Below are 27,426 nucleotides of genomic sequence, written 5' to 3'. Positions count from 1 at the left end.
GTGTGAGACTAATTTATTGCGCAATATTTATTTGATATTTATTTTTTTTTTATTTTTTATCTTATTATTTCATTCATACATTTTCGTTCGATTGAATGTAATTATAATTGATTTGATTTTTTAAAAGAATAATTCGTTTAATTTCATTTATTTAATCATTTATATTTGAATATTATTGATTCCTATTATTATTTTTTAAAATAGAATACGAGTTGTATTATTTTAATATAATCGGTTTAATCTTGTGTATTTTATATATTTATTTTATAGATTTATTTTTTTTCCCGCATATGTAAGTGATTGCTGAATTATTTTAGAGAAGAAAAGAATTTTCAATATGCATGCCATGATAATAATTCACGTTTTACAGAGGAAAAGTAAAATTTAAATTCTTGTATCGAAAAAAGTGATGTATGTAAGTAAGTTTTTATATTTTCTATTTATATTTTATTTTGAATTATTACTTGTATATAATTTTTATGTAATAATTCGTAATTATTATATTAATTATTGAAAATATCAAGATGAGAGTGGAAAATATTTTGAAATAATCTATGATTTATCATGTAAAACTTGCATTATGTAAAAATTCTCGAATCGAATATTTTTAATAGGTTATATACATAAGATGTTATTAGATGTTATTAGTAACAATATTTTTTTTAACAAATGCTCGATAGAAAAAGTATTTTTTTCTCTATTTTTATTTCTCGATTTATGTAATTTAATATCCAGTTCAAAATATAACAATAAATAAATATTATGATATTCTTATTAAAGAATAGTAAAACTCTCTCATCTTCTCTATTTCGATACATAGTTTTCGTAACAATTTTTCAATTTTTCATAATGCAATCATGAATCCGCTTGTCTGTCTTCCTTAAACTTTTTCCCTCGAAAAAACTAAATCCTTAATATTTATTTGATTCTATTTATCGTTATGTACTTACTTGCATTTTCTCCTTTGGCCATGTGTAATTCATGTCGTACCATAAATTCTTGAAAATTATATCGTTGATATGAATGTAAATTGGAAAAAAAATCTTTTAGATTTTCAATATGCAGGATTTATAAATAAAATATTTAATTTTGATATAGCTGAAAAAAGATTTTAGAATAAATAGAATATTTAAAATATTTTAATATTGTATTTAAGTTTTTTACAAGAACGAAAGATTGCATCATAGAAAAACATTGAATAAAATTATTGTTTATTTTTTTTTCTTTTAGGCCTTTAATTATTTTTCATTTTCATAATGATAGAAATATAGTAAAATATTTCTAAAAATTTTTCTAATTTAAATTTTATTTTCAGGTTTTATTCTTCGATTTTTTTACAATTTTTTTTTATGTTTGTGCTGTACAACGAATGTGAATGTTTTGCAAACAGGCAACAAAAGAAGAATTTATTTGAAAATAAATAAATTTTTTCGCAAAAAGAAGATGAATGGAACATGTCATGATCAGGGTGGGTATCCAATTCTCAGCAAAATCCAAAAAGTGAAGCTTGGAAAATCAATATTATTTAACATACGATATTTAATCATATCACTAATATTAGTGGTACGATTATATATTTTATAAGAATTAATATAAGAATTAGCTATGAATATAATTTTTTGTAGGTTGAAATTTTATTAAAGCAATGAGAATATTCTCGTTTTAATTTTCAGTGTTATAAAGTAATTATATAAATACAGATTTTTGTTTTGCGTCACTTTTAAATGATTTAATTTCGCATACATGTTTATTATGCATACATGCTGTTATAAACTGTTAGACAGTATAAAAAATTCCGTTTTTTAAGATTTCAATATATGTAACACAGAGTTACATAATATGTTCTTAAACTGTTTCTCGACTGTGATTCATTTATGGAATCTTTAACAGAAATAACGTAAAATTTTGAATAATTTAAATTTAAGAATTCCAATTTTTGTATTACGAGAGCTCAAGTTTATTTTTATCTTTTTTTCGAAACAAAAATAATTCTCGATAATTGTTCCATTATGTAACAGATCAAAGTTCCTACGAAATTAGCACGATATCGGAGAAAATGCTTCAATGATTGATTCTTTATATCTTCTCTCTCTCTCTCTCTCTCTCTCTCTCTCTCTCTCTCTCTCTCTCTCTCTCTCTCTCCCCCCCCCCAGAAACACGCTGAGACCAATGTCCTCTTTCCTGGACGATTTTTCTCGACTTCGCTTGTAATTTCCACCTCAAGTTCCCAACTCCAACCCCGGTTTTTTCATGCTTTCGTGCTTTGCATAATTCACTACTTTGTTCATGTATAAAAGTGGCAGGCATTGACAAGCGCGGAATGTAGAGGATGAAATATCGTTTCGGTTTCTCTCCCCGTGTTCTGAGAGAGATTCGTTTCTTCCGGGGTCTGGAAGACAATGCGATTCAACGCGATTTCATTCTCGAGCTGCTCGTCACGTTGTTGCTCGTTCCTTGTGCAAACGATGCTTGCCAGAATCTGGATTCACGTTCTTCTCACTGACACGCTTTTATGTTTTCCTTTCTCATTTTCCGAGTTAGTTGACGGGTTAGTGTTCGAATATTCGTTATATTACGAATAGATTTCGATGAAACATATTCATTTGTCAACGTATCATATTCATTGTCGTCATATTTGCGTTTCATTAATTATTTCAGTGATTCGGATCGATATAACAGTCAGTCGTGAAAATATTAACCGTTGAAAAAATGAAAAAAATGAAAAGCACGATTTCCTTCTATAAATAAATTTCATATTTATCGCGTTTACTCGATTTAATAACGACCCAATATTTTTACCAACCAAAGAAATATATAAAAAATAATTTTTTCGTATTATTTTTAGATTTTAGCGAATTTCATTAGTTTACCGTTTAACCATACAATTCGAAAAATTTATTTGATATCTCGAGAAGAAAGAATTTTTTAAAGAAAGAGAGAGAGAGAGAGAGAGAGAGAGAGAGAAAGAGAGAGAGAGAGAGAGAGAGGCATGCCATATTCCCATTTTGTCGATCATTTCTCGAGATACGATCGTTCAAATGCACGTAACGTTGGAAACGCGAGGGTTGATGAGTGGCGGCCGAAATTCTGGAAACCATGGTGACCCACATTTTTTCCTAGAAATGCGTAGGACGCGGGACGAGTGACGATAATAAAAAAAAACGATGATTCAGCGTGGGTGAATGAGGGTCGCTATTTGAGATAGATCGAGGAACAAGACCGTATACGAAAACGTCCAATTCTATCGATTTGGGACGGGAGATCTATGCGCATCCGATTACCTTGTAGGAAAATATTTTATGTTTCGGTTAAGCGTTTGGTTATATTTTAAATTGGAATTATTTAAAATTTTCGAAATCCTTTCGATCGATTAGTATTATTAATCGTGAAAAAATCGATCGATCGAGTGTAATTAGATTATTCGATTCAATTTAATCGAAAATTGATTATTAATTATCAAATGTACGAATTGACACGGTTACTCGTAACGTTTCATTCGTTTCATCGAATTAAGTTTTCTTTTCTTCGACAAAAGATTCTTGGATCGTTTTAGAAATCGTGTCAAGCCAATTAATAAATTATTTTTTCCTCCCTAAAAAAAATTATATTTACGAGAGAAAAACTCGGTTATTCACTCGATAAAACAAAATTGAAAAATCAAATTGGATTTTGGAACGAATTTCGCCAAATGTTTCAATTTTTGAAAAAAAACGTGGTTTTATAAATAACAATTAAGATATTAGTAAAATTATCGTTCGTTTTCGCGCGTGAACGTGAGTTAAAAGTTTGTTAAAAGAATTTGAAAAAAAAAAAAGATAGATTGCACGTGATTCCAAATTTGAAAATCAAATCTGCAGACTGCATCGCGTTTCAAAAAGATTTTCTAATTTTTTCGAATTTAAGAAGGTAACGATATATGCAATCGTACACGATAGAGAAAATCATAATGTACGTTTATCCTCTGTCTCCTCTCTCTTCTTTCTACCGTAAAAACAATTTCGTACACTTGGAATGTACTCGAATCGAAAACAATGTAACAAATATTTTAATTCGTGTCTCGATTGGAAACGTTTCTCGCGATCGGTAGAAAAATGCTCGTAAATTCGAGTCAGCCTCTCGCGAAATTTCCGTTTAATAGAATTAAAAAGCCGCTCGATGCCGCACAATTCCACGTGAAATCCAACCGATATCGCGTTAAATAACGAGCAATTCTGCCCTTGTCGCATATATTAATGTTTTTACGGATTCGAAATTTCGCTCCTCGTCCGGGATATATAACATAATAGTAGGAAAAAGCGTTCAATTTTTCGCGAAGCAAGGAAACAAAAACTTAATAACGTCTAATTTTGCATTTTTGATTAAATTATGGACGAATCGTGGGAGGAAAAAATTAGACGGAAGTTTAAAGTAGACGAGACGAGTATAGAAATATAGAATTTAAACGGCCGGTCCGCGTTTCGTTTGTTTGAATTTTAAAAAATTAAATCTAAATGCAAGCTAGTTTTCGTCGTCGTCGACGTTTGATTCATGGTCTTTCTTCTAGTACAACAACCGTATTCCCTTCCTTCTTTCCGAAAGTTGACCGAAAGGTGAAGCGAGCAACAAAGTCCTCGAACCTTTTTCACGAGGTTAGGACGCGACACGATCGACTCTGACAAAACATCTCCCGCCGAGCGAACAGCTAGTCCCAACTTTCTTGCGGCGGCGTGCACAGGGCGAGAATGATCGACGACAAAAGTACAAAGGCCATAGGGTGTAATTTATGTGTTTGTCCCGTGTAGTCCACCGTCCCCGCTATTCGTTCTCCTGTATCGCACGCGTCGTTGCCGATGATAAAAGCCCCTTTCTCTGTGCCTGCCCGAGGTGAGCTTCGAGGACTGGTACACCAACCGTTCGATTTTGTTAAACAGCATACGGCTAATATTTATCGTTCCTTCGTTTCGCGTGTTCTTCGATCCGTGTTCTTCTCCCCCTTTTTTCCCAATATTTCTATGGAATTTCTCTCTCTCTCTTTCTTTCTTTTTCTCACTCTCACTTTGTGCCTGTTCGATTTCGTATTTATTTAGGCCCAACCGAATAAAAAACGATACAAATAATGGAAGAATATAGGTAAATACGTAGGTTGTTTTCGTTCCTCGGACGAATCGAACAGATGCATCCGCGAGAAATTGGAGATTCTCGCCACGTAACCTTATCCACGTATGCAAAGAGGGGATTGTCGATGGAACGTCGGTATGATATTTCATATATGTATTTGTCAATTTATCAAAGTGGTTTTAATGGATTACAAGGAGGGCGCAGTTCGCGTGGTGTGTAATCGCTGTGAATCATCCCGGTAAACTTTAGCTCGAGTGGGTCGGGAAGCGGGTCGATCGTTGCGAAACTTTTTTCTTTTTTTTTCTTTTTTAGCAACTCCGCGGAGAGGAAATTTTTGTCACTCTGGATCGTTCGAGTCCACGCACACGTGCACGCGACACGCACGGGCGAAATTATTATTCGGCGAAATGGAAAATTCGGATAGATCGAAAACAAGGGAGAGAATTGGCTGTGAACGTATTCTTGATCACGGCGCGCGTGCTAGAATTGGCAATGGAAAACTCGCAGATCGGAGGCGCGCAACGGGAGAGAAAAAACGGCGAGGTCGTAGAACGGTGGTTTCTGGTTATTAGCGAGGCTGGTTTGTGTACCTTCGTGATGGGGAGTCGAAATATAATTAAAGTTTTGGCGGTGGCCGGCCTAAGGGATGTTTTGGTTCCATTATAGCGTCGCGGCCCCTCGAAACTCGTGCCCGCTCTACAATTACGCTCTACCCCTCTGTTGCCCGGTTATAAATTTCGACGCATGCATATTCACGAGAGGGAGAAAGAGCCACCATCCTCTCCCGTCTTCCCTTACTATTCGTCTTTCTTACTTTACGTATTACTATTACGTATATACTCGTAGGTACTCGTCGCGTTGCTTTTACTTTCTTTCTACGTTTTTTCCTTTTCTTTTTTTTTTCCTCTGTTTCCCACTACTCTCGCTCTTTGTATTTTCCGTTCGTGAAATAATCATGGAATTATTACCCCACGGCCACGTCGAAATCCTCCCAGGAGAAGGAGGAGGAGGAGGAGGAGGAGGAAGAGGGTGGCTCGCGATTTATGTTAGCGAGACTCAAAAGCCAGTTTGCCCTCTTTCATCCCCTAAGTCTATTTATACATATACGTATTATACATGCGCGCACACGATCCTTCTTTTGTCGGGATTGCCGCGGGGGTGCCGCAATAACGCAGTGTCGAAAATAATTCGAAAGCCCATCCCCGTCGTAAAGATGCTGTTAATTATTCGAGATTAATTTTCAATGTCAATTTATCACGCGTTAGAGAATAAACGACGAGAAAGAGAGGTATGTGTATATATATATATATATATATATTTATGAAGAATTGAGATTTCTTTTCTCGCGCACGATCGATGGCGCGGAGAGTTATTCTTTTTCTCCGTACATCTAGCAAACGCAGCAAATTTTAATCACAACCGCGGCCGCTACCATTACCATTTTTAAATTATTATGCGTCGACGAGGGATCGACGAGAGAGAGAGGTTGAAGAAAAAAGAGGAAGAGAAGGAGGAGAAATAATCGCGTGCGTTGAATGTTTTTACGTACATAGTATTCCGTTTCGTCGAATCGTGTTTTCAGTTTTTTTTTAAACAGGATTAAAGAATTCTACGGTTAAAAGTTGAACGAATCGGATATTCGTTCCATTCTCCAACGAATAACGAATAACATCGGTTCGCACAATGCTCGAGGAAAACGTAACGTGGAAAAAAGGGATGAGGGGGAGGGGGAGAGGTCGTGAGGGGTTAAGGGTGTTTGGACGCGTTCTGTCCCTTCCCGATCTCATTGGGGGGTCATTAGGTCGAGTGGTAATGCGATTGATACGCGCGTTAATGAAGTCCATGGTTCGATTCGGTGTAGGGTATAGGATGATTCGTTCTGAAAGAACAATGATTAATGCCGTATCGCATCGGCAGAGCGTCATTCGATTATTTTGACGCGTGCTACCGTTTCATTGGGAGAAGGGAGATTTTTTTTTCTCTCTCTCCCTCTTTTTACCAATATTTACGACGCGATGAACACTTTTGGGACGATGGGATATCGGGTTGTTACGATTCTATGGATAGGCTCTGATCGATGAGTATCTGACGAACGATATTTTGATGCAATTTTTCTACGTTTATTATTATTATTATTGCATTCGCCAATTGCAGAAATGTTGAACGAGATGTTAATTTTTTCGGACGAAAGGTTATGGGAAATAATGGGAAGATTATTTCGAATGGGTTTTCGCGCGAATCGCTTTGGAGAAGATTGGTGGACTAATCGAGGACCGTTTTGATTTACGCGCATTAATAAACGTTTACGCGTGGTCGATGGCGCGGCGGCCTCTTGGGCACAAAGGGGAGGAGGATAAATGGAGAAACAGGGGGTCGATGTCCCGGCACGGACAGGGTTGCGCGTAGTGTATCTCGACACCGATGCGAAGACGAATGGAACGATCAAATTGAATTCCAGCCAGACACCCGTCGCGCGCTCTCCTCCTCTCTCGCTTCCAGAGATTCACCTGCTCTCGATCGAGAACGCGATCCCTACGCACGTGTGTGTACGTGTGTTTCGCCACTGGCCAGAGTTTCGCCGCCGTTATTAAATCGGGTATCGATCCGTTCTTCCAAATTTTCCCATGATTTATATATTTTGATCGCGATAATACATAGGACCGCGACTTTGAAAAAATACACGGGCAGGGAGAGGCGATAAATTTCATTGGCGGGCTGGGATTGGAAACTCGTGGGGTTGGAGTCGGTTTTAAAATTCCTTAAATTCGTAATACGACGATAAAGCGAAGGGGTAAAGTGAACGGGTAACGGAGCGAAAATAAAAGGCGAATTGAGTTATACGCGCGAAGAGAATTACCGGCACGCTTTTTACGAGGTTCGGTTCGCGTGTCTTTCTCTCTCGCTCCGCCCGCAAACGTCTATCTTCCATCTTTGCCGATAAACGGCCCTACGAATTAATCCCTTAAATCCCGTTCGCTAATAGTTGCATCGCATCCAAGTTGCAACGATGAAGGAGAATGGAAGCCCGTTTATCGTTTCGCGTGTATACCTACCTATTTTACGCGGACTCGCGTAAATTTCGTGGCGGATGACAACCGTGAAGAAGGTGAAGGAGCGGCGGAGAAAAAAAAGCGACGGTAACCATAATTCAGCGTTACGAGGGAAGCGAAGGAGGACGTATCGAGGCAGAGGATGCGTCCTTGGAGGATATTACGAGATGTAGATAAACGAGATGTGACGAATGAATTTCATGGGCGAGAATAATTGGAAATTGAGGATTACAAATGGAAATTGCGGCGAGAAAATATTATCGGGAGTACGAACGAATTCCAAACGAAACCGTGCAATTGCACGTTTTTCGCGGAGGACGAAAGGATTACGAACGTATAATTCTCGGATGGCAATCGTACGAAACAATCTTGTCCTTTCGATCAATCGTAGTAATACACGATGATTAATCGTGCGTCGAACACGCGACGCGTCATCGTGGATATTACGTTCCATTTCACTACGTCACGTTTGATCGGACCGATGTTACTGCGTTCCTTTTGTTACGGAATATCGAGAGACAAAGAGAGAAACGGAGGAATTTCGGCTGAAACTTTACAATGGATTTTCAAATCTATAAATTAGCGACGTTTTTTTTTTTCTTTTTCCTTTTTTCTTTTTATAATACATAGCGAGTATATAAAGGCATATTTCATTTTACAACACAGATCGATACGTAGGATCAACTGAACGAAATAAAACGTGCACGTAGAACGAATAATTTTCGTTCGTACGTTTGGTCGACTTTGCGCTGAAAATTGGACAAGGGGAGTGCGAAGAAGTAGTAGGATATATCGCGGCCAGTGACACGAATTCCCGGCAGGAACGATTGTCGCCGCTTTCAAATAGATCGGTGATAAATCAACGAGACCATCCTCGCCGATTTTCCAGCGGAAGTAGCGTCGCGCCGCACCGTGCCACGTGAAATTCCATCAAAATAAGTCGGAGATTTCTTCCGTCTTGATCGAGTCGAGAAAAAAAAATCCTATTCTTTACACCGATTTATCTTCATCCTTTCTATTTATTAATCCTCGTCATCAATTTTCCACGAATCGATCGAAGAAAACGATCTTACGATAACGATATATTTTTCGATCTTTTCGAATATCAATTTTTTAATGATTAAATTTTTAATTTTTAAAGAGTTATCTCATAGATCGAATATCCTATCGTTTGAATAAATAAAATCGTATTCACGGGAGAAATATAACGTTTGAAAAATATTATCCGTTATTGTGAATGTACGTTTTCTTTTCTTTCTTTTTTTTTTTTTTTTTTAAGTGAAATACAAATTCGCAAGAACGTCGATTAATAGGCGATCGTGTCTGATTTAAAATCGAAACGGTTCTCGAGCGGAACAATGAATAAAAATTGGAATGGAAAAATAAAATATATCTGTATAGAATACAACCAAAAATGTCAATGAGAATTCAATGGAGGATCCGGGATAAAGCGATGCGGAGAAAAGGAAAAAGGAAAAAGAAGGAAAGGACGTTGCACTTTTTTGCGTCTCGCTGAAAGAATCGGTTCGGATATAGCGTGGATGAATAATTGCGCGTAACCGTGCTCCAAGAATCTAGGACTCTGAACAATAATATCCATCGGGATTGGAGAAAAGATGGACGTAACGGAACGATTTTAATATCTCGAGATGCGTCAAACGTTTGGAACGAAAATATGAAATGGAAAATAAAATAATCTCGTTCGGTTCTGAGTTTCGCATTTTACCAAAAATTTACACTCTCGAAACGATACGAGCGTTCAATAGGCCCGTTCGTCGATCATAAGAGGGAGAAGAAAACGATCCCAGATCGCAAAAATTCTCGGGGTTGTCTCGTTCAATCTCGATAATTTATTTACAATGGACCTCGCCACCCCTCGATTTCGTCGAAACAGGGATTAAGCAACCCATCCAAGCCCCAAAATCTGCCCACCCTTCCTTTGTATGCAATCAAACAAACGTAACGCATCTTCCACGAGCCCCTTTCTCACCATATATTATACAGCCTGCTTTCATATCCTTTTAAGGATTATAGGTTAACGTTTGATAACGTTTCGATAAATAATAGAGTAGAAAGGACGATTCCATGGGAATTTATCTCGAAGTATTTGGGGTGGGTTAATAAGGAGTGTCGAAAGGTGCGAAGGAAATTTTGAAAATGATATTTTTAAGTTTAATCAAGAGGGCAAAGTTGCGAGATGATCTTACACGCGGATGTAACGCGTATAATCTGATAATTTTTCTTTTTTTCCAGAAGTTCTCAAGATTTACCATAAAATATCGCGACTACGCGGATTTTCAAGGATCTTATGAAAGTTTCGGTCGTTTTAAACTTAGCCGGGGATAGTTAACGAACTATTCGAGAATTTTAAGAAATCGCGATGCTTCAGAATTTGCGTCACTCTTGGGCTCCCAACTTTCCCGAATTCAAGGCCGGGAAATATTATTTTTCGCGTTACCAAGAATAACTCGGCTTCCAATAATATAATTAAAATACTAAAATTCGATTGAAAGATTTTGATAATCGTCTCTATCCTCGGTACGGATTAAAATCGAAACGAGATTTCGTATCTTTCGTAAAATTGTCCGAGTTTTCAATATCGCATCGCGGAATTCAAAGTGCGATTAAGAGAAAAGGATAGAGAGAGAGAGAGAAAGAGAGAGAATAAAATAAAATAAAATAAAATAAACGCGACTCCGAGATGGGAGTCCCAGAAGGGAATGGAAAGGTTGGGTCGGGGAAAAGGAAAGGAAGGAGATTCCCACCAGTTGGAGCAATTAACCGGGCGGACGCATCCCCCTATCTATGGACCAACGTATCGCTTTCGAACCCTCGGTGGGCGAGCGGCTATTTACACAAGAATAACGCGCTTTATGGGATTACGTCAAAACACGGAGGTTAGAAATCATGGGCGCAACGATCGCACAATGAAACGTAAAAATAAAGAAGAAAACCGTGAAGGGATCGATAAGAGGCGGTGGAGGGGAGAGGGGAGGGGGTTAGTTTAGCGGAAAGGGCGAGGGTAGAGAGGGAGAAGGTGGAGGCAGCAGCAACCCCCTTGCTCGGAAGCGAATGCAAAATCAACGGTCCATTGTTGTTCGGTCGGAGGGGCACGCTGCGTTTTTTAGCGCAGCGATTGTGCGTGCAGCTTTCGCCTTATGTGGCGCGATTCGAGCGCGCTAATTGGAACGCGGCGAGACCATCCGATCCAGGGATAAGATCCGTTCGAATCGTTGTCGCGTTTTAGCACGACCCTCTGTTCCACGCTTGTCGGGGAGCCGTTTCGCTTCGCGAGAGAAAAAAATAATATTCTTATCGCAGTGGCGAAGAACCGCACAGCGGTGAGAATTGCTTTCTAATGTTTTCCTTGTAAGAGGAATCGTGTATCGCATATCTCCCTCCCCTCTGGGTTTTAATTATATCGAGTTATAATTTCCCAAGTGAAGATAATTTCTCGCGCAATATAATAATCCTGTATCGAAATTAAGAAATTGAAAAACTGTATAAGAAGATGCTAACGTCGAATATAAAAGTTTTCTTTTCATATAAAATTATATGTGCATCACGTGTCTCTTAGAAAGTCGGTGCTTTTCATCTTATTCGAAAAAATGACATTTCAATATTTAATATGTTAATGCATTATCGTCGTTCCTCGTCGCCGCTATTTCCGCCGGTGTCGATCGAAACGAGACTGATGATCACGTGCGTCAAACGTGTCATTAAATAATAATATTTAAATAAAAATACGATAAATTCTTTTGAAAACTATCCTTGATCGAAATATCATGTCGCGAAAATCGTTTCAATCGTTCGTTATTTAATTTAACAGCATTGCCAATTATCAATATTTAATTGTGGAGAACAAAATTTTTTCCAATATATATGTATACATATAAATTTTTATTTCGTCTTCTTTGAATCATATTTCGATTAATAGTTTCAACGCGGTTTTCTCTGAAATTTTCCACCGTCTGTATCCGATCAACCGATGAAAAGCATATCCCTTTATCGATTTTTACTCAATTTTCTTCGACAGGAGAAACAATCGACATGTCGGTCTCCCTTTGTCAAACTTGAATTTCGAATTGTCGCTCGAATCGGCGATCGATTTTTCGACACGAATCATCCATCAACCGACGAAATAACGCGGCAAGAGTGGAATCCGAAAGGGAAACGAAGAACTTTGTCATTTGCAATTGTGCCCTCGGGTTTGTCTTTAAGCGGTAGAAAATATCGCCATCGCGTGAAAACCCTTTGAATTTCTCCGAGAAAAATCCTACCTTTTTCTCCTTCGATATCTCCTTTGACGCGCAATTCTGAAAAATCATCGCTTCAAGTCGATTTTTACGATGAATAGTTGGACGAAAAATTTATAGTACGAAATAGAAATTTATTTTATTAAAAATTACTCAAACTTTCTTTTTTTCCGTACTCGTTCGATCGTCTTATTTTGTTATTAAAAATTTCGCTTCCAAGTTGGTTTGCCTCTTTATCTCGAGATAAAAAGGCAACGAATTCCCTTAAATTCTTCTCTCCTCTCTCTCTCTCTCTCTATATATATATATATTTATATATATATATATATTTATATATATATTACGCGGAGACAAGGAACGAACCCAAGATCGAATCTCTTCTTTTATCGATTATCCTTGTTCCTCTTTATCGCGTTCGTAATATCGGCGCGAGATGATAATTTCTATCCCGTTCCCGTGGGAATCGGCATATCGATGGCGAGGCGAAAGTAGAAAGGAAGGAGAAAGGAGGACACTCGTCGAAATTCAACCGAGTCGCATTGGTGGGTCCAAGTATCGCGATGCCTCGATCGATATTTCCCCCCGGCCCCGTATATCATCCTCGTTTCCCGCGTATCCCCATGATAGAAAAGTTAGTGGAGAAGAAGAACCGATGATAGATCCAGATCCGTATTTTGCATTCGGCCGGAAAGGAGAGACCGAGTCACATCGGGGTTTGGTATATCGGGAATAAATTAGTCGTTGGTTTTAAAGCGATTACGAAAGGTCAGATTCTAATCCGGCCAGATGCATCTCGTCCACCCCTTTTTTCGAGCTAGTCTGGTTACGTTATTGTTGGAAAAGGGTGAGTCAAGTTTAACGAGGTTATCTGAGCGTGATTCGCCCGGTGTGGTATACCGGAGCGGTGAACTAGATAAAAGTGGACGACGTTGAGAAGGGCCGAGTGGTGGTGGTCCGAGGGTAAATGCGAGGAGGGGGCGGTGAGTGGTTGGAGCAAATTTTGGAAAATGGAGAAACGAAAAGGCGAAAGTATCTTGGTTATTGTCGAGATTATTTCGTTGGTTCGAGGATATTCGGTGTTATACATTATATCGTAATGTAGTTATTGTAGTATAGTGAATCGAACAGATTGGCGGGGATCGTACGAAAAGCGCAGGTGTGAGAAAAAAAAAAGGAATAAAGTCGAAGCATGAAACGCGTTTGTCGACGCGTAAGTCTGATCCAATCCATTTGTCGAGAAATAAAAGACAGCGAGACGAATGTGGACGGGGGCATTGTTTTACCGGGATAAATCGAATTGTCCCTATAAATGGTGGCTCTTTAAAACACAGTCTGGGGGTACCTCCTCCTCGTTGCAAATTTTAAAAGGGTCTCGACCGATGCGTTTCAGCTTTTGTAACTCGTTCCAGCTTTTCTTCGATTTTTAAATAATCGGTAGAGAGAATTGAAACGATAGATCGTAACGGATTAACGAAAAAACGAGACATTTAATAATAATATCGATAATTTTAATTTTAAATCTTTCGATATTAATTATGGAAAATTTTCAAATCGATCAAATATTCTCGTTAATTGGAGTACGTTTTGAAAAAGCGAATCCACGAATCGGAATTGGCGCAAACAGTCGCAAGCGATCGAACATTGACGTGTTTTTCGAAATCATTCGAATCGAAAATAAATACGCGAGCTTAATCAGCGAATTAACGAGAATGATTGGACGCGGAATCGAAAAATGCGGAAAACGTAATGTGTACGTATACGATTAGCGGAGGATGAATCGATGTTCACGGAAAACTTGATACGTGATCGCGCATACAAATGTTCGATATTTAAACAAATGTATCTTGCTGATTTAACACGTGGCTCAATCAACGAAATAAAATCGGAATAAAGAAACGAGATTGGAGATCTCGTAGGTGAGGAACGATCGAGAGGAACGATTTGATCGGTACTCGTCACGTATCCCCATTTCCTTAATTTCATCCTCGCCATCTCCGTGTCATCGTGGATGACGCGCCGTGAAAGAAATCTTGCGAAAGATTTCAAATTCAGATCGCGGCCGGATTATCGCGCGAAACGTTATTGAAATCGTTCCACGGCGAAAAAACTCGCTCCTCCATCCTTTGGAAATAGTTGTCGCTGGAACTGGAGTCCCGTCCCCGTTCGAGTTTGGCCAAAAGGGAAAATGCTAAATTTTTCCGGAACAAGATCCGGCGGAAAAGAGGGAAATATTCGAGGGAAAGGTGAAATAAAAGGGATGAATGGATTTCGAGGATAAGACGAATGCGAAGAATGCAAATATTGTTCGATGATTCTAGTATACTCGTGATAGGAAGAGATGATTTCTTCCACTCGATCGGGTGCGATCTTTCGAGTGGGTTTTTCTCGCGTCGTTCGATGTTTGGAGTTTTTCTTTTTTGAAAAAGACTCGTCTCGGAAATTGCTTCCATTCGTGTTTGTATTCGATCGAAATTGCGTTTAATCGAATTATCCTGTCCAATTTCCCTAAAAATTTAAATTTCTCTCGATGCTGTTATTCGTTACGTCCGAAAATACGTTTCTCTCGTTAAATCGGTCACCTCTTAGATTATTCTATCGGTACCTGTTCCCTGCTGCTCGCTTCGTTTCCTTGGTTCGATTTTTCGATGGCATTCGCCAGTTTTCCCATTTCAATTATTAACGGGCTCGTCGACTGTCGAAGGATTTACAACGTGTTCCGTGAAGACCGGTATTCAATCCCTTCGCTCTCCCGTGATATCCAGCGCGCGTGTAGAGAGGAAACACCTCTCGTTTTTTTTTCTTTTTTTTTCCCCCCCTCCCCCCATAGAAAAACTCGGAATTCTCGAGCGGATCCCGCTTAAACTAGGCTCGAATCGGTAGTGGAGGCTCGAGGTAGTGCCGCCCGTTTTCAAGCGAAAACGCACGCGTATTTCCCACGAGATGATGACGCGTATGCAGGCACGCGCAAAACTTGGCGTAAACCGATCGACGCGACGCGACGATGCCATGTGGCCTCGCATCGAGACGCATTGTCTCACCGTGAAACAACGGGGGATCGCTTTTTAACAATTGGGACGGATTACGTCATATAGAACCGCCATGCCTCCCTCTTCTCTTTTCTTCTTTTCCTCTTTCTTTCGCACCTGCGTGCTTTCGTTACTCGTTATACTTGCTCCAATCAGAATCAAAAGTTTTCCATCGATCACATTCCGGAATTATTCGAGAAGACCTTTAATTTATATTCCACGTCTTTTCGATGTCGAATATACACTGGAATACACGATATTTATACGAGGGGAGCGAGTAATCGAATTTTTTACGCGGAGAGTCGGTCGGTTAAAACCGTGACACCGATATTTATTTCGCGTAATGGACAATGATATTCCGTTTGTCAACGATGGGATTGTATATATTCGTTCGAAAAGGTTATAACGCACGCGCTGTTAATAAACGACAGCGTGTAGATAAACGAAAATTGGATCGAGTTATAAACGAAGGATTATTCGAAAAAAAAAAAATTCGCTGAAAATTACGTTTTTTAATAATTAACTAGCGATAAGTTATCGAAATTTCGAACGAACGAGTCGTTTCAACGAGAATGAGAATATTATTTGCGTGTCGATTCTTTAACTTTTTTTTTTGTTCTTTTTCAAAATATAGAACGGATTTGGATTTGAAGAGAAAGAAATTAAAAATTCAAACGTCGTGAAAAAATTGTAAGATAGAAGGGAAGAAAAATGGAGTTGGTTAAACAGCACGTAGACGACGTAGGGGAAAAATAGGATGGGAAGAAGGAAGGAAGACGATTGGTGCATCCAGGGGATAGCGGAGAGGAAACGTGGTCGTGAATGTTTGAAATGGGGTTCGTTTACATTTCGAACGGTGTAATAGCCGACTTGGTGATCGGCGTTGGACTTTCTCTACCTTTACGATCGCGTTGGTGTTTCGGTCACGGTTGAAAACGCGTTCATAATTAAAAGAGAAACGAGACGAATCCTCCCTTCGTGCTCGCCTTCGCTGTTTGCCAGACGCTGTTTGCGGATTATTTAACCGGAATACGAGTTCTTTTTTCTCACCTTCGTTGACTTTATCCATCAAACGAAATCGCATTCGGCCTCCGTGAAAATAGAAGATGCGAGAGGATGCGTTTACGCGAATCATTTATGATGCACGTACGTGATATGTGTATATCTCAAAATCAAATCCCCTCCCCTCCCTCTCCTTTACACGCATGTTAACGTTTGAGAAAGAGATACGTCTGTAGTTGGAACAGGATTGATAAGATCAGATAGACGATATTTCCTACGATTTTCAACTCTTCCACTTCGTAACGTGATTGATGCGCGTGTAAGCGCAGTTCCATCGGTTTTATGGGGACTCGGATCTAAGATCCAACGATTTACATCGCTTCTGCACGAGCAATGTTTTCTTTTTTTTCTTTTTTTTTCATTCGTAAAATTGATGTACGATTGGTGTACGATTTCGGATTTCACACGAGCGTAAAGACAAACGCGTTTTTTCTTTTTCATCGCTCAAACGCGAAAATTTCGATACAATTTCCGAATATTTTTAAACGTTAAAGTACATCGAATATAAATATATTCGCATTTAACCGTAATTTTATTTTTTAATAATTTTATAAACATCGATTTTAATAATTTCATCGACTACGATATATCCGAAACAAAATTATTATTAAATTTCGATATAATGAAACCATCGGTTTCCAATTTTCAATTTTTTTTCATTTTTTTTTTTTATAACTTTTCAATAACCGATATAATGTTTTTTTTTCTCTAATAATTCGAAAATTTTCCAAACGAAAAATTCAAATATTTTTTTATTTCGATTATCTTTCAATTTTCTATTCCTTTACGAAAAACGATCAATTTTCATTCTCGCGAGAAGATAAAAAATAAAAAAAATTTTTATTCCGAGAGAGAAGAAACGTCAATTTTTCTTCGCGATCGACAATCTTATAAAGCAACAGTTTATCAAACAACTCGTACTAAAAATTGTATCGATCGGTGTGGCAACATGGCTATCTCGTGTCATTATCCTGACTCGTTGGAAGAAAAGTTTGAAAGCGTCCGAGGATAACTGTTCGAGTTTCGACCACGCTTGCGCGACGAAAGAGTAGATCTTTTTAGCGGAGTATTCACGAGAGTGCACGAGAAAAGGAATAAAAAGAAGATAGGCATACGTATAAAAATATTGAAATATAATATCTATCGTTAAAGCGATACACTGTTCGATTCATTCGAAAATCGAAAACGCGTTGCGATTCCTCGAAAAGAAATGGCCGCTCGGTTTCAGCGGTTTATAATGGATAAAAAGAAAAACATGCAATGGATTAATCGAGTGAGTAAAATGTAAAACGTTTTGTTTTTTAAACATTCGATCGGGCGTCGATATTAATATTTCTATAAACAAAAGCATTTGATTTGTTTTTTCCAAACTCGTTAAGTCATCGTTAAAATCTTTGGTCCGTTTGTTTCGTTTCGTTCACTATTTTCTTTCGATTTACTTTTCCGTTTTTGATACATGGATTCGAGAAATACGTTTATTCGATTGATTATTTAACTCGTTTCTAATTATTTCGACAGCTTTCAAATTTTGAATTCGTAAATTAAAAAATAAAACTTTTTTTCCCGTTCGCGCGTGGTTAGTAATTCTTCGAATCCGAAGAACACGAACAATACGTCACTACTACTGCGTAAATGTTGGATAAATCTTTAAAGGAAGGAAAAAAAATTCTCGATTAGATGGAAAAATCGTAGCAGAAGATTAAATATATTTTTTGTGTGACTTTTAATTCGACTTTCGTAATTCGATTATTTCGTTTAAACTGCGGCCGTGAATATTTCAGAGTGGCGGATGCGTAAACGACAAATTGAAAAAAAAACGCAACGTCGTCTAAAAGTCTTAAGAATTTATAAGAACACGCCTCCTATGAAAGTTTCTTTCGTCGGAGAGAGAGAAAAAAAGAATCGACGAATACATTTTCTCTTCCATAAACCAGACTTGATGCGTTTCTTCCTTGTAACCTTTTTCTCTTCGCGGTTTTTTTTTCTTCTTTTTTTTTCCATTCCAGATTTTCTTCAACCCACGTATTCATCTCTCTGCCACGTTCCGTAAACTTTCTCTTTAAATTAATCTACTCCAGATCTCTTTCTCTCTCTTTCTCTCTCCCTCTCTCTGTATTTTAATCTTTCTCGTTGCACGTACACAATTTAAAAATATGAATTTGCATTCAAAGTTTAATCGCGTTTAAAGTTGGCGAGTGACAAGAAGAGAAACGCGAACACAGAACCTTCCTCCTATCCGTTTGAATATTTTTTCCACCGTCGATTTACGCGAAAAAGCGCGTCGTCGATCGACTCATAAACTCGGGGAAAAACGAAAAACAAAACGAGTCGTTAAAAAACTCGTTAATATCCTCGATCGATGTAACATTGGCGCAGTTTTTGTCAATTTTCAGGCGTACGCGAAGAAAATGACGCGGACTCGGTGACGCGTAAACAAATCCTCCATACAAATGCAAATTTCGTTTCTACCGTTGCTTTTTTCTCCTCCCGTAATACGCGTAATTTTTACGCGGTAAATCGTTATTGGGGATCGTAAATGGGTGGAAATTTTTGCGCAAACGGGGCGGGCGCGCGAATCGAAGCGAAATGGAGCGCGCGTTGTTTCTCTTTCGTCCTCGATTCGATTCCACGCGTATCGCCGCTCCATCGTGCAACTTTCATTTCCCGTTCATAGTTCGATCTCGTACTATTTTTCCAATATTTCACGGGTAAATTTCCGAGGAGATGTTTTAAATCGTCGCGCTAACGAACGCGTATCTTTCTCTTTAAAAAAAAAAAAATTCCAAACTAAAATTTCTTTCCACATCAACTTGGAAGGTTGCAGAATTAATAATTGGAACGCGTTCGATTTATTCTCGATCGTTTTCACAGATCCCTTTTATACCCGCTAAGAAATCGTGAAATTTTTTTTTGATCCGTGAGAAATTACCGTTCTGCTGCTCGAGTGACGAGTAAGAATCAAAAAGAATTCAATTTGCATGAGAAAGAATCTCCACCGCTCAAACGTGGTTTTACAGCCGCTCGTAAAAGTGGGGGGAAGGGAGGAAAAAGTGGCGGATAGTGGGAAAAAAAAAAAAAGAGGAAAGAAAAGGACGTGGCAACGTGGTCAGGGGAAAGAAAAGAGGAAGAAAATGGAAATACGAAAAACCGAGCATCCCAGCCGGCATAAAATTACGCGGAATTACGCGTATGTCTGCCGGAATTGTAGCCCTCTCTCTTTCGGCCCCGACGCTTCTTCCTAAATATTAATGCTCCCACTCTCCTTCGACCGTGCTAATTATTTACAGATCCCGCGGGAGACGCGACCGCCATATATATCTCTATAAACCTTGCTATCTTCCTGTCCTCTGTCGTCGTCGTAAAACCTTCGATCGTCGTAAAAAAAGAAAGAGAGAGAAAGAGGGAAAGAAAGAAAAACGTAAAATTCCACTTGGGTCGGCCGAAGCGAAATCAAGCGTGCTTATCGGCCCAATTTCAACCCTATCTTATCCACGCGTATATTCGATCATTTTCGCACGGGAAAATGTATCTTTACGTCTTACGCGATAAGCTGTTTTACGATTTCACTCAGTTCTTTCTTTCTTTCTTTCTTTCTTTTGTTCGTTCGTTGGTTGACAAAATTTTGTGAAATTCGTATCAAGATGTACTATGGAGATTATGGGGATTAAGATTTACGAGGAGTGGAAAAATATAGCGAAAAATGCGAATTTAATACGAATAGAATGGAACACGGAACAATTTTAAATATAAAAGACGATATAGAAATGATTTGACAATTTTTGCGACTTACGCGAATTGGCGCGGAAAGAGAGGATGAAAATTGCTGGAACAATTGGGGAAAGTTATTGTATTCGGGGCGCGATTCAAAATTCTCAATCGCGTCCCGAAGAAAATATACGAGGCATTACGAATTAACAGGGATTCGAGATCAACGTTATCCTCCGGGGCTTGTTTTCCCTCGGAATTTTCGTTGAATATCAAAAACGATTGATCGATGAACAGCGGTGCAGCTGTTTAGTTGGAAGACTTTCATTTCCCGGAGGGAGGAATATGATTTAAAAGAATTAAAATGCTCGCTATATATATATACATATATATATATACACACGTATAAAAGGTACAGCTGGTTTCTACGGAGAATAGAGGGGTGCATTCCCAAGAGATGTTTAAAAAAGTAAGGAATTCTCTGCGGTAGCATTTAACAAGAACCGAAGAACTTTTATTATTCGAGTTATGCTTTAAAATTAAACAATATAAATCAAGATGAAAGAAAAATTGAAAAACGTATTTGCCGTTGAACGTTCGAAGAGATTGAAAAATTGTTGGATTTTATCGGAAAAATAATTGTAATTATAATTATCGACGTGAAGTACGTACGTATCGTACGTTTCCAATATAATCTACGCGTAAAATTAAAGTTATTTCGTCGATATCGATTATTCGAAAGGATATATCGGACAAGTTTCGCGAAACTTTTCGACGAATCCAACGAAACTTATCGATGGAACGCCACCATTACGGTTGAAACATTTATGGCGATGAAACAATGCTTTGTACCCTGGAAAAGAAACCATTCCGGCGATTTTCGCGATACAAAGAGGCACAAAGGAGCACCCTAAAAAGCATTCCACCAAAGAAACTTTGAAACCTGTTACAAAGAGGCGGGAAGGAAGGAAAAACTCACCGTCATCCGCATTACTCTCGAATCTCGTCATTTTTCGATAATAAAACTCTTTTACTTTTAAAAAGCGGAAGAAAGAGGAGATCGGGGTTGCGATTCAATTACCATCTTTTCTTTCCCGACCGATATATAACCATTCTGTACGCGTGATCGCAATTTCATTCGCCACGCTACCTATATACCTGTTATGCTTCTCTCGTACCACGCGTTCCTCACAGCCAGCGCCTTAATCACGACGACGTATTTACAACCCGATCACCATAAAATGGACCGAATTATGGGGAATCGATGCTCCGATCGAAATCGAGGCTTCATAGACGCGTTGTTCACATCCACTCCTCCTCCCCTTCGATTCGTCCCAATAAAGAACCCGTCAACTAAAAGGTAAAAAGTTGGAGAAAGTTGGGGAATCGAAAATCAAAGAAACGCGCGAATCATCGATACGGATTGCGCGTGAAATATACGTGGACCGACGTATATATGTATAATGATTAAATATTTGACGTTTGACGTTTCGCATTTATGATTATTCATGAAGCGTTCAATCATTTCCATGGGTTTTCCGTTCGTTGCTTTAATTCGCGAGCAAAAGTACGCAAAATGCAGCAACGATTTCTTCGAAAATGTTATTAAAAATGTTACGTTATTGATATAATAGGTTAACAACAACGATGATATCCATTCCATCGAGATTTCGTGCAAAATAAATGATCAACAGTCCCGATGGGATGTTATGCGCGTAATCATTCACGAAGCAACAATTACCAGAGATTTTAATGAATTTTCAATCGACTGTTATCGTCGTTTCGATTATTAACGATTCGCTCCTGATACCTGTGCCGAGTATAAATCTGTCCGACCTCTCTAATCAGCGAAATTTCGTTCGACAACTATTCCGATATCGTTGATCGCTTGCTCGAGATCTTAGAATCGAATCGTGGCGCATCTTTCATTCTTTTCGACTCCTGTCTCTCACGTTCCGTTGCGTCCATCGACGATTTACGTCTACAATTGGCCGAGTGTCGTCGAGAGGGAAATTTCTCTAACTCACGATGAATCGCAACATTCGATGAAACATTTCCGCCCAAAATGCACACGCCCTTTTAAATTACAATCGAAAATAATTAACGATAACTACGATTATTAGCAATATCGATGAAAAGTTTCGAGAGGTTTCGTCGTATTTATACATAGATTTTCCAAATAGATTATCGTTTTTTCGGTGAAAACGTGTCCGCATCGAAGACGGTTGATCAGAATTTTCTCTACTAATTGGGACGCAGGTGGTACGGATAAACTCGCGTCGAGAGGATTTTGAAACTAGAGGGAGCAAAAGGGTTTCTCTTCCTGTTGTTCCAGAACGGTTTATTTTTCCAACGATCGCGTAGCGTCGGAAATGTGTCGCGTTAAAAGATTAAATTCCGTTGAATTACAGGTTTTTTTTTTTTTTTAACAACGAAATTACGACATTATATTCGGAGAAAAAGGAAGCAGGGAAAGAGAGATTAACCGATGTTCTCTCCGGTGAATGATTCGATTGATCGAAATGCTCGTTGATCGAATGGAGGTGCGATTGGTCGCCTGTCGTTCTACCATAAAAAAATCAATTACCGTCGGATAAATCATTTTCGTTCATTATTCGGTTCGCTCGGTTTCGCTGATTTTTATTCATTAATTCGGAAAACGGCGAAACGATTTGATTATTCCGAGCGATTATCGACGGAATCTAGTTCATCTCGTGGCCGAGATCGATTCACCACGAGTCATTGCGCGCGTTACCGTAAAACGTTCAGGGTTCGGTGACGAAGGAAGTCGATTTAAAATGCACGTGTGCCCCTTCGTGTTTCAAAAGCTCTGTCGAAAAAAATTTCATCGAAAGATAAATATCACCAGTGTACGAGTTTCGGATCAAACGCGAGCATATTACGCTTTGCACGTACGTTTCGACGGAATCGTACAATTTTTAATACGATTTAACGCGATATATTCGATACGTTTCGTGCAATTCAAGCGTTTTGATACATTGAATAATCGATTCTAATGTGATTAAACTTAATAGTCGGCTAGATGACGTATCAAACGATTCGTTATATATTTATCTAACACGGATGGTAAATCTTATCTTTCCTTTTTTTGCCAACTTTGAAACGTTGAAATTGTTACGCATAATCGAAATATGATAAATATATAATCGAGAAAAGAATATAAAGTCGTTTCGAAATTTAGATCGAAGCGCTTCCGATAAATGTTTATCGGAGAAGCGAAACAGAAGCGACTTCCTATGAGTCATTATGAGGCGGGCCGCGTTGAAATATCGCTGCTTTTACCGCGTCACGTAATTGCGACCTGCCGGAATATTCGAGCCGGAAAAGGAGCCTACCTGCCCTTTACATATCGCGTGTTTCGATGATCGAAACGATGGCGAATAACATGGTTGCTGACTTTTGTCTCCTTTGTAGTTTTGCGGATGTTTGCGTGCTGGACGGTGATGAAATTTCGAAACACCGTTGTTCGATCGAGGGATCGTCGATCCTGATTAACTACAACTGTTTAACTGAATATTTCGCGAAGGTTATAAACAGAAAATCCGATTAAAGACCAAATTACCCGTCGTCGAAATTTAACTTTGAAATCGTGTTCGATCAATGTAAATCGTATTCGTAAGTCGAAGTTGCCAAGTCTCAACGCGTCTTAAAACGAAAACAAGAAGGGTCGATGCTTTGGAAAATTTCACGTAGCCTCCAAAAAGATATCTTTCCTTCGAAGAAAAATGTATTTATACGTAGAGAGAATATAGGAAGAATGTAGGCGTGGAGAGAAAAATCGAAAAATGATTCACTCCTCTTAATAAGTTCGAACCACGATCCGTCTTGTTGCCGAAATTTCGATCGACGTGGAGATGACGAGCCGTGATTCGAAGCTGGGCGTCGCGAAAAAACGCCGTGCAATCGCACGTCCGCTATCAAATCTGATTTTATACCCTCGAATCGGAATCGTTCGAGCCTCGATTCATTTTGATCGTTGCGGGCAACCCCGTTACGCGGTTCCCTCGTGTCCCCACCCCTCGTCGAATCTATCCGGCGTTGTGCGCGCGAATGATCTCGGGGAGACGATCGGTCCACGAGGTCGTTTGAAAGAAAAGAAAAAAGAGAAAAAAACTCATTTTCGAATGTTATTCTCAAACGAGACGCATTTCCTCGATTTTCGGTAAATATTGAATTACTGTGCACCACTCTGTACGAGATAAAATAAATCTTCTTACCGCTGTTGGCGTTACGCGGCTTTACCGGCCCGACTTTATACGGCTAATGGCGAAGATAAATGTGAAATATTAAGAATGACGTTATCTGAAAAACCGTTTCTTAGAAAACTCCATCTCACGATTCTCTATAAATTGAGTATTACATTGATCCATATACGAAACGTCTTTCGAATCGATCGATTCGTTTTTTTGATAATTTCTTACTCCAGAGAGAGAGTATCGCGCTGTATTTATGAATTGTTAACGCGTTCGTTGAAATCTTTCGCTTGATCGATGGAGAATCAATTTTTTTCGTTGGATCGACGGAGGAAAGATTAGAGGAAAGGAAGAAGCAATCGGTGACGAAACAAACGAACGGCACTCGTCTCGTTCCAACGTTTCCGCTCGAGCACGCGTTCGCATTTTGAAGAGTGGGCCGGCTAACAAGACGCGCTCGAAATCGACACGTGCACCCACCCTTCCCACCTCCAAACATCGTCTAGCGCGAGAATCGAGAGGAACTTTGATGCGGTGTACTCTCGAGCGTGTACTGGCGCGAGAATTAAAACGTGTCAAAGAGTTGAATTTGACTTGACGTGTTTTTTCAACGCCGACAACCTTTGTGATCGCGCCAACGCACTCGATTCAAGTTGCTCTTATTCGTTTTCGAATACCAGACGCCAAAGATTTCGAGATTCGATCGAGGAGTTATACTCGTAGGGCAAAAAAAAAAAGTAATTAAGCGATGCCAAAGAAAGAAAAAAGAAAAAAAAAAGAGAATTCCAACTCGAAACGAAAAGAGAATATCGATAAATCGCGCTCGTTATTATTATCAAATTCGAGATGCGATCCTGTGTTTCAAACGTGTATATTTACACGTGTAGAAAATTTTTTCGAGTATTGTAACGGAAGACACGATTGTTCGATAAATAAATCGATCAAAGATGCGGTACGGAAACAGAATTTGCTGATAATTTATCGTGCGTATATATCTCTGTTCGAGCATGAGCAAAAATTAATCTGGATATATTAGCGATATTAGCAAATAACGCGTCAGAGGTAGAGATGACTGGCGGCTATGTGCCCGAGAGTATCCATCGGACAGGATCGATGATTCTGTACAGATTTCTATGGACATTCGTAAAGAGAGAATGGTCGAAACGTTGTTTGAATTGGATAGATGTTTGTCTAAAGGGAAAAATTGGAGAACGAATCTGCCGATCGTTTTATACACGATGTATATAATCGATTCGCGCAAATTTTAATCTTACTTTTCGATTCGAGCACCCATCTCTTACAAATCCTACTTTTAAACCCTTAACCTGAAAAATGTGCGTAAAATCTGCGTAAAGAAATCCGTAATCTATTAACCATGGAAAGAATAATTTTCAACAGTCGTCGAAAAATCGAAAATGAACCGAGAGAGAGAAAGAGAGAGAGAGAGAGTTAAAATCATAGGAGAGAAAGATTTAGTAGATTGGTTTTAATAACGGTATGGTCACGATTTTACGAAACGACAGCTTGGGAAAATTGCGAAAAGGACGAGGAAGAGAAGTACAATAGTAAGTAAACGCGACGAAATATATTATCGATATTTTTCTATCGTTGAATCGTGAAAAGGGGTGCAACAAAGGATTGAAAGAAGAAATCGTAAATCAAAACTTTTGTCTATTCTTTTCTCGTTTCTCGGCCGTGGCCCGCCTATATAATCTATTCAAGATGTTTCGCGGGACATTGGTGATATTTCGACGGATGAAATATCTCGAAACAAGTTGATCGAACGACGGAAATGCTTTTTATCGAGGAATTTATACACGTATATCTTTATTATCTTTCGTTATCAAATTGGAGCAATTTGCACAAACGAGAAAAGAAACTTTTAAATCTTGAAACTGTGTATCCATCGATACGCGCGATCAGATATACGCGATTCAAAGTAAAGTCTCGTACAGTCCATAACTATTTTTGTTTTTATTTTTCGCGGATGCTTGCATCTGGGTCTGGCGATTAATTACCGAAATATCGGAAACAAATTAGCGCGTCAGTTCCAAAGGTTTCTTGAAAATCAATTCTCGACCAAATGAGTAACGAGCGCGAATAAATATTTATTAATCGATAATTATTAACCTGCAATTAGAGCGTGTGATATCGCTATCTCCGATACGATTTGAGAAGATCAGGCGAAAAGTAAAAAAGAAAAGTAAAAAAGCAAAGATGAAAATCTTTTTTCCCTTCTTTTTGCATCGCATTGCGTATTTTATTCCTTTTCCCTTTATAAAGGAATATCAAATGATAAGAGTCGCATTTCCATGCATAAGCGCAACACTGCGTTAAAATTTCACTTACGAAATCGAAATGGAATTGGAATTGCGAATGCGAATAACACTGCGAAACTTTGAGAAAAAATGATCGAAACTAGGACGCGTTCCAGGGGAAAGAGATCATCCATCTCTGTGTATCGTTGCGAGATCAATTTCTCTTGGGGTGATTCTTTTAAATTAAGATAATTTCGATATGGTTTTATCGAGAAGAGGAGGGAGGTTTATCGCGCGAAACGGTGGCGGAGCGTGGAGGAGAGAAGGACGCGCGGCTGTGTATATGCACGTTTTATTAATCGGGCAATAGCGAGCCGCGCCACCTGGTCGAGATGCTATTTCGATACATATCGCAGGCTGGCCGCGATAAGGTAATAAATTTCGAGCAATTACTCTTGCAGCTAGCCGGCCTATCGATGATGCATCATCCCCCTACTCGTGCACCTACTCGCTACTTTTAGAAGCGCGTTTTATGCCGCCAAGTCGCTTTTCTATTACGCGACGGCTGTTTGAAGAGGAGACGGAGGATTTATGGGCCTGGAACACGAAGGATCTATTAGGAATCGATAAAGAGAAGAGTGGGAAAATTCCGTTAAATTTTTTCCAACGGTTTCGAGAGGAAACGCTATATCGTGGCTATTCGTTTAAAAGTGAACAATTCTTATCCCTCTTTTTTCGTATCGCGATAATATCGAGGC

General features: G+C 38.8%; 1 protein-coding gene and 1 long non-coding RNA gene across 11 annotated transcripts in view; one reads left to right on the top strand and one right to left on the bottom strand.

Annotated features, from left to right (window-relative positions):
- The window catches only part of LOC108000558 (uncharacterized), a 64,694-nt gene extending 38,813 nt beyond the window's left edge, over positions 1-25,881 (top strand). For 3 of the 9 annotated variants that reach the window (XR_009831210.1, XR_001766569.3, XR_009831211.1), the window contains 2 exons: positions 271-415; positions 1,316-2,057. This is a non-coding gene — a long non-coding RNA (uncharacterized LOC108000558). Of the gene's footprint in view, positions 1-270; positions 416-1,315; positions 2,058-8,813; positions 10,359-10,400; positions 10,810-18,497 lie in introns of those variants that run through there. The other 6 variants (XR_009831212.1, XR_003698360.2, XR_003698362.2 and 3 more) reach the window with 6 other exon arrangements.
- LOC108000555 (connectin) overlaps positions 1-27,426 on the bottom strand; it is a 171,695-nt gene that overhangs the window by 30,760 nt on the left and 113,509 nt on the right. The window lies entirely within an intron of this gene.

The sequence above is a fragment of the Apis cerana genome, linkage group LG9, assembly GCF_029169275.1.
Source record: "Apis cerana isolate GH-2021 linkage group LG9, AcerK_1.0, whole genome shotgun sequence".
NCBI lineage: Eukaryota > Metazoa > Arthropoda > Insecta > Hymenoptera > Apidae > Apis > Apis cerana.
The sequence above is the reverse complement of the archived record's forward strand: the minus strand, read 5'-3'. Positions and strand labels throughout refer to the sequence as shown.